At 43.9% G+C, this 12,266-nt stretch overlaps 1 protein-coding gene across 1 annotated transcript in view; it reads left to right on the top strand.

Annotated features, from left to right (window-relative positions):
• Positions 1 to 6,790: 6,790 nt before the first annotated feature.
• The window catches only part of LOC311259628 (semaphorin-4B-like), a 56,776-nt gene continuing 51,300 nt past the window's right edge, over positions 6,791 to 12,266 (top strand). The window contains exon 1 of the mRNA XM_084356876.1: positions 6,791 to 6,974. The gene's annotated coding sequence lies outside the window, so the exon portion shown is untranslated. The remainder of the gene's footprint in view (positions 6,975 to 12,266) is intronic.

Here is a 12,266-nt window from a genome sequence, read left to right on the forward strand (position 1 = left end):
ACACTGGCTGTTCGGGGTGAATAAACACAGACTACACAAACAGTCCAGCGGTAGAATAATGCAAGCCAGAAAAAAACATTTGCTGTTCATTGCTGTACTTTTTAATCTCCGGAGAGATCGATGCTAGCTGTTTCCCCCTGCGTCCAGTCATTATGCTAAGCTAGGATTATTGCCTCCAGGCTCTGACTTTGTTCTTTTAAGCGCAGAGATAACGAGCAGTATCAATCTTCTCATCATATTCTCTGAAAGAAAGCAAAGAGGCGTATTTCCCCTCTCCAGCCAGCTGAATGGTTGAGACGAGATGAAAACAACAGAGCCACAATGTCTCCGTCACACTTTATTACAGAGGACACTAATCTGTTCCTAAGATGACACGGCACATCAATATCAGTTTCCATCCAACTGTAAAGCAGATTTGAAGTGGACCTTTGATAAAAGGGAAAAATGTGAATTAGTTGAATTTCCCTCATCTGGTTCGGAGTGACAGAGAAGTGTTGGTTGATCAGAAGTTGACAGTAAAGGCTGCAGTATGTTGAACATGGCTGTGATAAACAGGATAGAAGACGTAGAGAAGTGGAAACAAAACTAGTTGTTCACCAACTGCAAATGATAAGAAAAGGAAACAAAAGCAGAAGTCATGGCAATATGAGAGGAAATTAGGAGATCAAGTTGTAATTATTAGGGGAGACACTGATAGCGCTAACTTCTTCTCCTTTTCCTCCTCCCTCCTCCTTCTTCTTCTTCTTCTTCTTCTTCTTCTTCTTCTTCAGCAGAACAGCTGATCTGTTATGTGAGATAGATGATCGCTACATCAGAATTAAAAAAAGGTGATTCCCGCTCCTGGTAAGAGCATTTACTCTTTTTGAAACAAAAGTGAGAGGAAAACCTTCTATGTCAATTTCTTTTGTTTTTTTAATATTGCAGTTTCCATGAATCTTTATATAAAACAATCCTACTGCATAAAAATGGGTTGATGGTTTCTTGTGCCCCTGGAACAGATCGCAGGTTTCTTGCCTAAAACCCAGAGGTGTTCGCACCTCAACAGCATCTGACCTTTGCTGGTTTTCAGACTGTAATACGCAGCGCACCGTACAGCGAAATCTATATTTGCGAAGGCTTTATTCAGTTTGCTGTTATGCGAGTGTCTCACTGGGAAGCCGCGACAAGGACGAGCATGTACCTTTTTTCTCTGCAACCTTAGCGAGTCCTTCTTCAGCTGCTCGGGGGCAAGAACAGGAGTCCCTGTGTATCCAGAGAGAGGCCTGGCCGTAGGGTTGCCAAGGCAACAGGGAACAGTGCAGGCATGGTGGTGAAAGACGAGGGGGTCTGGGCTGATAGGGATAACTGGAGACGCCAGGGGACACCTTTGTGCATTAAGATACTCCACACTCCCTTCTGAGGGGGAAAAGAGATTTTTTTTTCTTTTCTTTTTTCTCTGAAACCAAACTAAATGAAACTATAAATAGTGCTGGTTAGGCACTGTCTGAAATTGAGGAGCCCAGTATCAGGGAATGTACCTCACGGGCGGAGGACACAGAACATTTTCCGGTGAATGGGTACTTTGATCTATTTTTTCATGTCTGCTCTATTAGATATATGGTCTCCAGTGCACTGAAAATGAACACACTTTGAAATTACGTGCGTTTCCTCGTAGCAAAGTAAAACACACGCTTTAAGAATCCTTATACAACATTGGTTCATTGCTTGTACCTGATTATTTATTTATCTTAAAAACACGATGCATTTATCTTCTGATTGACTGATGTGTGTGTTTGTTCCCAAAGACGATGACGATGGAGGAAGCGTTACTGAATGACTTGTTGTTCGTCCTTTTTCCAGGATATATTCACATTTACATAAAAAATTTGGGAAACAAATGGAGACATACTGGAAATATGTGGTTAATACGAGTTATCTAATCTCACTGGCTACAAACTGTGATGTAGATCCTGTCAGGCTGTTTGTGACCAGTGCATTTCAGGCATGCTTGTGGCCGAGGATGTGTAGCCGACCGTGTAATTGCAACATCACTGGTTCAATTCCAGCTGGATGCGTACTGTATGTTGCATGTCTTCTTCTTTATTTTTTCCTCCACGATTCCTGCAAAATACCTCCACAAGTAACCTTAAATAAAATAACTCTATCCATCTCATCTGTCCATTGGATGTAAGAACGACAAATACTCCAGGTGTGACCATTTCAAGCTGCAATCCTTAAATCAGAAGCACCTGTTCAATGCGTTTCTCTCTGAGGTCTTCCTTGTGCCAAGTATCCTCACAAGAAATGCTGTGCCCAATAACAGGTCTTATTGATCCGGCTGTGCCTTATATCAACAACATGTTCCCTCACGCCCCCAACCAGGCTTTGTTTCCTGGTTTAAGGTAAGACTCTCAGTAAATGAGTAGCCCAGCTTGACTGAGACTGAGACACATCCACAGCTGCTCACCTGTAGAGTCTGTACTCTCCAGCAGAGCAGATGACCTCCTCTGTCCATGAGTCTATTGGAGAAGGACGACTGTTTGCAGGAAGGACGCTTTATTGTAGAAATGTTGTTAAAGACGAACCCGTCCACCCTGTCACTGTCCTGCCTGCCCATGAAAACAACATGGTCTCATCCCATTGTCAAGTTAGCAATAACAAGTGACTGATGGCTGAATTGTATTTTAATATTAAGAAAATGTTCTATTTCTATTCAGTTATATTTCAAATATATCTTCTTCTTCTCTCTTCTTCATCTTTTATCATGCATTTTATACAGATGTTGTTACTGGATTTAATTTATTTGTATTTATTTCGTTTGTTCATATTTGTTTATTCTATTTCTTAATTTTTATTTCATTTTGTTTTTTATTGTATTGTATCGTGTTCCTTTATTTAAAGATTTCTATAATGACATTGCATACTGCTATTTTATGTAATAATAACAAAAAAGTTTTTACATATTCTGCTGACTGTACTTTTATATGAAAAAAACTCCACTGATGTCCAACACCTGTTAGTTCATCCCCACCGGTTGATTTGTGTATCTGCTTCCTCGATGAGTCATGCTGACAAAAAAAAGTTAAAGTTAAAGCCAGGAACACAGTTTTATCAGTAAATGTTTGTTTCCCTGTTAAAAGGTTAAGCTGCTTCAGTTTTGTGCGCGCTGGCTCGAGGTTACACCGTCATGGCTCACTCGGACGCTTGCAGAGCCATCGTTAATGTTTTTAGTGACGTCTGTGACAACTGCTGTGAGGAGGGCCCATCAACACAGTAAATATCTGTGCATACTTTACTTTCATATCTGCAGGGTATTGACTCCTTCTACATGAACTGTTTTATCGTTAAACAGAATTACCACAACAATAAAAGAAGTTAAACAATGAGTAAATCTTTCCCACATAGCCAGTGGAACATTTTGTGTGCCCATGCTGACCGTCCACTGCAGCTCAGCCTGCCATTCTCATGTCAGCGGCCTTAATTAGCGCTCGGTTCCCAGAGCCTGGGAACCCTGCCACCGTGTTGACTTTAGATGTGGCCCCCTCCCTACAGGGCCATGGTTTTGTTTTTGTAAGACCAGGATGATACAGCTTCACTGGAACTTACACATAACAAGCTTGCCAGAATGGGCAAGATATGAGCAGAAACGTACACAGCTTCAGGGCGCTGCTTTATCTTTCAATTAAATTGTTTGGACCCTGAAATGCTGCATACTTTTGGAGACGATACGAAAAAGAAATTGAACAGTCATGAATCCTGCGTGTTTGATCCAATACTCTGACACTACAATCCTCAGACTTGAATACAGATTTCACTCTGCATTATGTCATTATACCCCTAATCTTTTCTGGAAGTGAAAAAAAAATGTCACTTTCAGCCTCTCACAGTGGTTCCTGCAGTAAACGGGCTCCGGTCTAGGAAAAAAGACGCCGTGAGCGAAACATGTTGCCTAAATGATCCACATCCACACACATGTGGGCACAGGTCCATTAGCCATTGTCACATTTCATTTAGTGAGTCATGAGGATCTCTAATGGCTCGCGACAGAAAAAAAGGTCAAACCTATTTCGAACAGGTTTCAAAAAGAAGAGATGAAGAAGTATATAATTAGCGCCGTACTTCTGAACATGTCCATGTTACCGCAGTTCTCGTTGCATTATCGCTTCACCTTCGTAAGGCCGAGTGTTCAGCTGAATAGAAAAACACCTCTGAATAGGCACATGACGGTGAACTTCTGTCTACTTTTTTGGTAACGCTCCAGACGTATTGCCATGAAATTATCTGAAATGAAGCACTTTTCTGATCTCTGACAGCCCACCTCACAGAAGATGGATGGAGCATTCGCGGTCAGCAATTCCTACGAGGGCGATGAGAGGACAAAGGAATAAAAAGAGGCCATTCTTTGGCCAGCTATGGCCCAAATCTGCCTTCACTTGAAACAGCACCGTGAATCATTAGGTTGAAGGTGTGTGTGTGTGTGTGTGTGTGTGTGTGAACATATCCAATATCTCATAAAGTGATGCTGGCAGGAGAGGCTTGGTTGGCAGCACCTCTAAAAGCTGGTATAACAGCAAATGTGCCAAAAATATTGTAACGATCATAAATCACTCCAGCTCAGTCGAACCTCTCTTTGTTTGTTTCCCCGCTGAGATTTCCCCCCTTGTACTTTAAGTTACAATAACTGCATTAATGTTGCATTAACCCATGTCACTGCTGAATCACTGTGCTTGTTATCTTTCAAACAAAGACCCGCTGGCACTCCTCTGGTATCACAGATAATGAACTTGTCCGGACACACCAGGATCGGTGGACAGCAGCCGAATGTTCTGGTGAAATCATTTAATTCCAATGGTGCTGCCGTCATCAGAGGATCCTCTTGAGGAAGCAAAATTAGTCCACACCAGCAGTGTTTCGCATCAGTTCAACTTCGGCCAGCTTTGACGTGCAAACTTGCACCGTTGACCAGCAGAAAACTATCTCCACAATGTTGATCTTTGAGGGGAAAGAGAGTCCAAAAGCTCATTAGCTAGGTGGCATCATTTTAAGCAGTAACAGACCATTTTTCAAATTCCCACCTTCTGGCATTTCCCTGTGGCGTTACTCTCGGCAGCTGTGTCTCAACGCTGCGTTAGCAACATGGCTACCGCTAACGACGTGGCTACTGTCCAAAGCAAAAAAAAAAAAAAAAACAGCCGTAAGAAACCCTGAAACGGCAGAGTTAAACACCCGGTTGAATTTATAAGCAGACAGGTTTTGTTATTTACTGATCTAATTCATCTTAAGTCCCACTGGTAAGAGGAAACACATTTCAGTCGGGTTACAGAGAGTCTGTAGTCCAAAAACATCTCTCGAACCCAAAGCGACTGAGCTGGAATAACTTGCTAACCGTAACCAAACTTGGTTAGCTTGTTGGCTTGGACGACTGTGTTCTCCCTCCTCAAAAACTTTTTTATTGAATGAAATGTGGGTGCGATTGTCAAAGAAGTGCCAGGGGGGAAGTAAACAGAACAGCAGAGAGAACACTGACAGCCTGCCGGGCCACCTCGCACGTTAACAGTTGGCTCACCAGAGACAGGAGGGAGGACATGGCTGTATCCTGAGTGAGAGTGCAAACATCACAACATCCCTACGAGTCACAGAAAGCCTGCGGGGCTAAACACAGACGTAACTTATGAAAATTAATGAAGAGAGCTGCGAGGAAAGACTTCCTTATCTGCGTGTTTCTGCCACCTGCCTCCCTCCTATCTCGTTTTCTGCCTGTCTGGTGCCAGATTGGTACAGACGGAGCAAGAGGTGCAAGGATGACCCTGAGCTGTCATTGTTTCCCTGCTAACGCCCTTCCTCCTCACTCCCTCTTTCCCTCCTTTCTTCTCCCTCTCTGTTCCTTTTTAGGGATGGCAGGCTGCACAAAGACAGGTGATTGCTGCTGCTGCTCCTGTAAGGTAAAAAAAAAAAAAAGACGAGCGAGAGAGAGAGGGAGAGAAAAGTGTGTTTTTTCTCTTCCATTTGGAGATGTGCTACGTCAAAGCCTGCAGAAAGTGTTTGGAATCACTCACCTGAAATGTCAGTGACTTCCTAACAGGGTGTCCATCAGTGCTTTTTCTAAAACTGACAAGGGAGCCATTAGCTGGTAGCTCTGCCTGTGGGTGTGTGTCCTGTGGTGGGAAGGGCTCATATCGAGGTTTTTTTCCCCATGTCCATCTGCAGCAAGCCTGTATGACATCCATGCGATAGAAGAAGAAAAGGGAAGGCATCTGGAGTGTGTCTGCTCATGAAAGCATGCGAGGATACTTATTTATATCCAGCGAGGAGGGTTAAGGTTCACAATCTATGAAATGTGGTGTGATTATAATACCTCCTTGATTATAGCTGTTGTTTATGTTCTGCTCATGTGTACACAACCACACACACACACACACACGTCACAGACACACACACACACACACGCAGGTGCAGGCACCATGACGACACCGCACTGTTTGCAGCATGGACACAATCTTTAATCATCCTGTGGTTCGGCTGCAGAACGGAGAATATACAGTGATGCAGACACAAACACAAACACAAACACAAGGACACACACACACACACACACACACCTTCCCCCACCCGTAGTCCACCCCCTGCAAACCCACCGATCCCTAGTCCATGATGTAATGCTATCAGACCCCTCCTCTGCTGCCTCTCCCTCCCTCAGTCTCTCACACACTCCCCTCTCTCTCCTTCTCCTCATTCTATTGGTGGCTCGCGCCTGCATCTGCTGGATCAGCTCTGACTCCTCGCACACACACACACACACCGCACACACACGCACACGCACACACACACACACACACGCACTCACACACACAGAGGCGCGTGCACACTTCCACCACGCTCCCCTCCTCTCACACACACTCTTTTACACATACACTACCAGGGGGATTCCTCCGCCACTGCAGCCTCTGCTCGCTCCACCTGGCTCCCGTCTTCTCTGCCGTGGGGGGGAAAGCACGGTGAGTCCTCCCTCCTTTTCTCTCTTGTGACAGCCGGCGATTGGGGTTCACAATAAGACAAAAGGATGAACGGACGTTGGGAGTGTGTGTGTGTGTTTTTTTTTTTCTTCTTCAGTGGAGAGAGTGGCGGACAAAACACCGGGAGGCATTGCTTTCCTGCCACTGCAGCCTGGGAGGAGGAGAGGCTGGCAGCCGAGTTTGGAGTAAGGAAGTGGTGCGAGGTTGCTCAGCTACTACAGATACCGGTCATCCAGGCGCCGGGTGCCATGGCAATAGATTGCATTCAGTCAGAGAGGGTCTCGCCTCATTGTGCGTCTGTGTCCTAGTGGTGAGGTGCACGTGTGGGATAAGGAATCTGTTTGTGTGCATCTGTGTGCATGTGCAGCCTGATTCCCCGAAGCCTGAATGTGCTCCAGGGTGTTGTGTGTTTTTTTATCTGCTGTTTGAAAAAATATCAGTCAGAATTGCTTTGAGATAACACAGGGAATGGGGAAAGCTGAATCATGTGAATTTTAAAGCGTTAAGTTCCTGTGATGTGGTGTAGTTCTCACTGGACGGCGAGGATGTATGGCTGCAATAAAGCCCTGACAGTCTCATTACGTACGTATAGATTGTTCCTGTTGTGTCCCTGACGAAACAGGGTGTGTGCATGTGGTGTGAACTCATGCGCCTGTGACATTTGGACACTTGCAGCGCTCCCTCTTGTCTTCTCCTTCCCCCATTATGTGCACCGGGGCTCTCTCATTGTGAGGCTCAATGACATTGAGTCTAATAGGAGAAAGTAATTCTATTATTGCCTCGGCTTTTGACTGCTAAATGACACATTAATGATAATGGAAGTTGGGGAGCGAAGTCACTGGTGCATTTGTTCTTTTCCGGGCTGAGCTTGACCAGATTGCATTTTCTGTAGCCGTGCACTGCAACCTAACCTTTTAGATCCAGTGTGTTGAAATGTTAATATTTAATAACGGTTGGTCTACTTCACATGTGGACACTCTCATGACTAATTCATCCAGATGTTTTTTCCATTCCTGTATCACATGGAGCTGACAAAAAGCCAGACATGAGTCGTTGCTTTTTTTTTTCCCCATTTCAATACAAATGCAGAGAAATTGGCTAATTTTAAAAGCATCTCCATCCTGTTTTTAGTTGATGAGTGCGCTGATGGGATCCATAATTCAAACAAATATCGGCTAAATCTGGAAGGAAGTGTGATCCGTCACCAGCTCACTGGCAGCAACCCAAACAATATATTTTCCGCGCTAGATAATCTGCATGCCGTTCTTCAATTAAGCAACAAACAAATTAGCTTTGCTATGCTCTTCAGCTCGGCTCATTATTATCAACGATTGCAGCTATAACCACATCGAAAGGAAACAAACCCACAAAGATATTTTGAAAGTCGGCTGGCCTCGTTCAGATTCTCCCCCTCGTGCAACAGCTCGTGCAAATATGTTGCTGGATTTTTTTAAATCGATGATAAGCACATGAAACGGCTCCTCCTCCAGGCTGTTTAACTCTGACATACTCTCCGTGGGCATAAATGCAAAGTAATTAGGATGTGGGTCCAACAACAAACTAATAAACCAACAGGCAATGAGGAAGTGAAGTGCATGGTGAGTTCCCATTGGCTGTTCAAGCATTATTTGGGGTCCTTTAAAGGTTAGTGTGTTGTCACACTGAGATAGTTTATTGATTTCTTACTGTTTGAATCCCATTACAGCCCCACTGCCCCAAAGACCTTTTGAAAGTAAGGGCAGGAGCTAATACTGCACTCATGCGCTGCAGTTTGTGAAGCTGGCACAGAGTCTAAATGTTAATATTCTCCCTGAAGCACTTCTTCTGTTATTCACACATCCTCTGATTGTGAGGATTCTCCGGCTCTCATCTGTTCTGTCACTATTTCTGACTTTGGAGGTTCCTGCGTGGTGAAGTTGAGGATGCAGAGCCTGTACATTAGATCTGCTACAATTTCATGCTGACTGAACCCGTTAATTCTGTATCTCTCCCCTCGCCGGGTCTACTGACGTCAAAGCAATCAACTGAGGCGAATATGAATATTTGAACTCACTCGAGGTATAGCGCGAGTAGTAAAGAGGGAAGGTAAAAAAAAAGGTCAATTAAATCAATATTTTATCGACTCTGCCGACTGTGTGACCGATGTGGATCCTGAACGCAGCGTTAGAGGAGGATTCACATACCTTTAACCTTCTGGACAACTTCAGCTCAGTCACAGTTTTAGTGGCGCAGTTGCCAAGAATGAATGTTGGCAGTAAACATGAATGCAAACAACTGATGCTGTCGCATTTGTCTGTGTCATCAGGGCCGGATTAAATGTAAAGATTACACCAGGCAGACATATGTTTCTGAGCCCCCTACATGCTCATTCTGATGTCTGGTAAACAAACGAAATGCCACATGATATCATACTATTATGCTCATTATTTTTTAATTGGAATTAGGTTTTAGATGGTAGATACATTTAGATTTTATGTTTTCAAAAATACTCAATACCTAGTGGCAAGAAGTCCCTTGGCATGTGCCTAAAATGTCTATGATGCCTCGATCCTGCCCCGCGTGTCACAGGCTACGTGCCATCCTGAAAATTACATAAAAAAACATGTCATACATGTTCACGTTACGTATTAATGACCTGACTGTCATATCAGAAGGTGGAGGGGATGGTGGTGGAGCTACAGGTGAAAAGACTAGCCAGGCTAGCCAGTGACTGCTGTTCATGACTGTGTTTCAGTATTTGTAAGCGTGACACTACTAGACGTTTTTAAAGAGACCTTTTGCGACGACACAAACGGATACTTTCTATACGTGTGTGTTTGTGGTGAGCGAAACAGCAATTTTAAGACAAAGCGTGATCTTTTCCAAACCCTAACCAAGTGGCTTTGGTGCCTAAACCTAACTAGATCATATTAAATTGAAATTTGAACCCTAAGAAACATAAAGTAGCAACATATCAGTGGTTTGTGGAAATGTTAAAGCTGCTGTAAGCCTTATTGTCGTTTTAGCTAACTTCCTGTCCTTTTTGCAGTTAGCTATCCGCTCCCTCCTCTCTACGGCTCTACACTTGCACAACTCCTTTCTTTTTCTGAGGCAGCTCCCTTTGCCTCTTTCTTTTCTGTCATCGCTTGGCCTGTTTAGTTGTATAAGCAGTCAGCAGGGGTGCTGGAGTTGGTAGCTTTCCCTGTTCACCCATTGCTGGTGTAGGTACCAGAACAGGAGGATGCTGCTCTCTGCCTCTCGTTCGAGCAGACAGGACCGCCTCTTTAAGGCGTCCTCTGTCGTGATTGGATAAAGGAGGCAGGGATAACAGGGTTTTTTTTGCTCTTTTACTGCATGAGCAGGGAAAGGAGAGACATGGCTTACTGACCAAACACTCCATAACAGTGAAAACTGTTGGAATATAGATTATTTTAGTAAAAAGATATAATTTACAGCAGCTTTAAGTGCCAACATGTATTCTGGAGACAGGGTTGGTTTTATTGCACTGACTGTGTGCATGTGTGTGTCCTGGTCTACATACAGGCTTTCACATGAGCACTGACAGCTGTCATTTTCCTGTTTTTAATCAAAGATTGTGATTTCCCCCCCCTCCCCCCGTTGGCTCTAAACAGACACACCACAAGTATTCCTAAGAATAAAACATGTGACGATGTGGGGCTCACTTTAGGAAAAACCAGACCCAGGACAGCTGCTCTGCTTCTTTGATCCTCAAAGCACCGAAGCACTCTTCCACCAAAGCTGTCCACCAAATGTCATGCATAGACAAGCTCATCAGCAAAAAAACCCTCCGACATCTAAACGCATTCGACTCAAAAACAATGAATTCTTCCAAAGTGAAGAGCTACGCGTCTGCAAACAGACACACGGCTGAAGAGCGTATGAATACCTGGGACTGCACAGTGTTTTAACAGAGACTAAACACACAACAGAAGGTCGAGAGTAAAGAAAAATATGGACGATCTTTGTTTAACACTCGAAAATCTAGTTTGACTGTTCGTGCCTGCACTTGTGCTATTATCACACTTTGCTTTAAAAGGATTACTAACACGTCGCATTGCTATCCAAGCAGCTGATGGAAATTTAATTTTGTTTTCAATGAGATGTTTTTTTTTTGGTAACGTTGCACAAATCTCTGCAGAGCTTTACTGGAAGCGGAGCAGTTTTGATTTAATTTCAGCAAAAAAAAAACTTTAATGGAAAAACCTGCCGTTAGACGTAAGAAACACAGAGGCAATTTCTTACATTTAATGATATTCCCCTTTAACGCTGCGCTATATTTAATGTCAAGATTAATAAACTTGTGTGTGCTGAAAAATTCATAAAAAAAAAAAAATCAGAACCTCATTAATTCATTCCCAGTGCCGGGAGGCTTTCTTCCACAGCCCTCCCCCCGTCCCGCTGTGCAGCTGTGCAGGACCTTCACCTATGCCCTCCTGCTGCGGCATCCACAGCCTCCCGGCTTCAAAACCAACCAAGAAAGAGCCAGACAAAGAAAATCTATGTATTGAGCAAACACACACACGTCGACATCTTCATTTAAACTGCACTGACAGTCGCTCAGGGGAACACCGGACCACCGTAATCTCATAACATCCTTTAGGATTCATAACGCCACATGTCAGCCTCGTCTACTGAGAGGCTGTCCGACAGCAGATATTGGTGCTTATTCAGTATCAAACACTTCAGCTAGCTTGACCACTGAGTAGGCTTTGAGCCCATATCATAATAATCTCGATGGGGGGGGGAAATGCTATGAAGCTAATCCAACAGATAGGTCGCGATTCTTCTTTCCCGCCACATCTTCAGATTTGTTTTCTTCTAACGAGCAGGAAACCCTTAAGAACAATTGGTCACAACATGAAAAACAGCACAGAAACAGGACCTGAAAAATCAGAACTTAGTATTCTCCACGATGAGCTGTGCTATTGACAAGTTAGCCTCTAAGCTTTAATTACGCGGGGGAACCAAGAAGCCTCAAAAACTCACTGTGGGATGATTGAACATGTCAGGAATGAAAGTAAGAGCCAATTAAAGTTGATGACATGATTTACATCAACTCGTGTTTAATTATTTCCCCTGTCACTTAATACACGGGCGTATTTCTGACATGTGTGTGCATCAGAGAGAGAGAGAGAGAGAGAGAGGGAGATGGTCGTGAGGCTGCGTTAAAACAATGGAAGTTGTAAAAACAGGAGAAGCCACCTCCCCGAGCTACCATCTGTGGTAACAGTGTTTTACTCTCTCTATCTCTTTCTCACTGCTGTTTGGTCACTC

This window comes from Pagrus pagrus (assembly GCF_965226575.1).
Source record: "Pagrus pagrus genome assembly, chromosome: 1".
NCBI lineage: Eukaryota > Metazoa > Chordata > Actinopteri > Spariformes > Sparidae > Pagrus > Pagrus pagrus.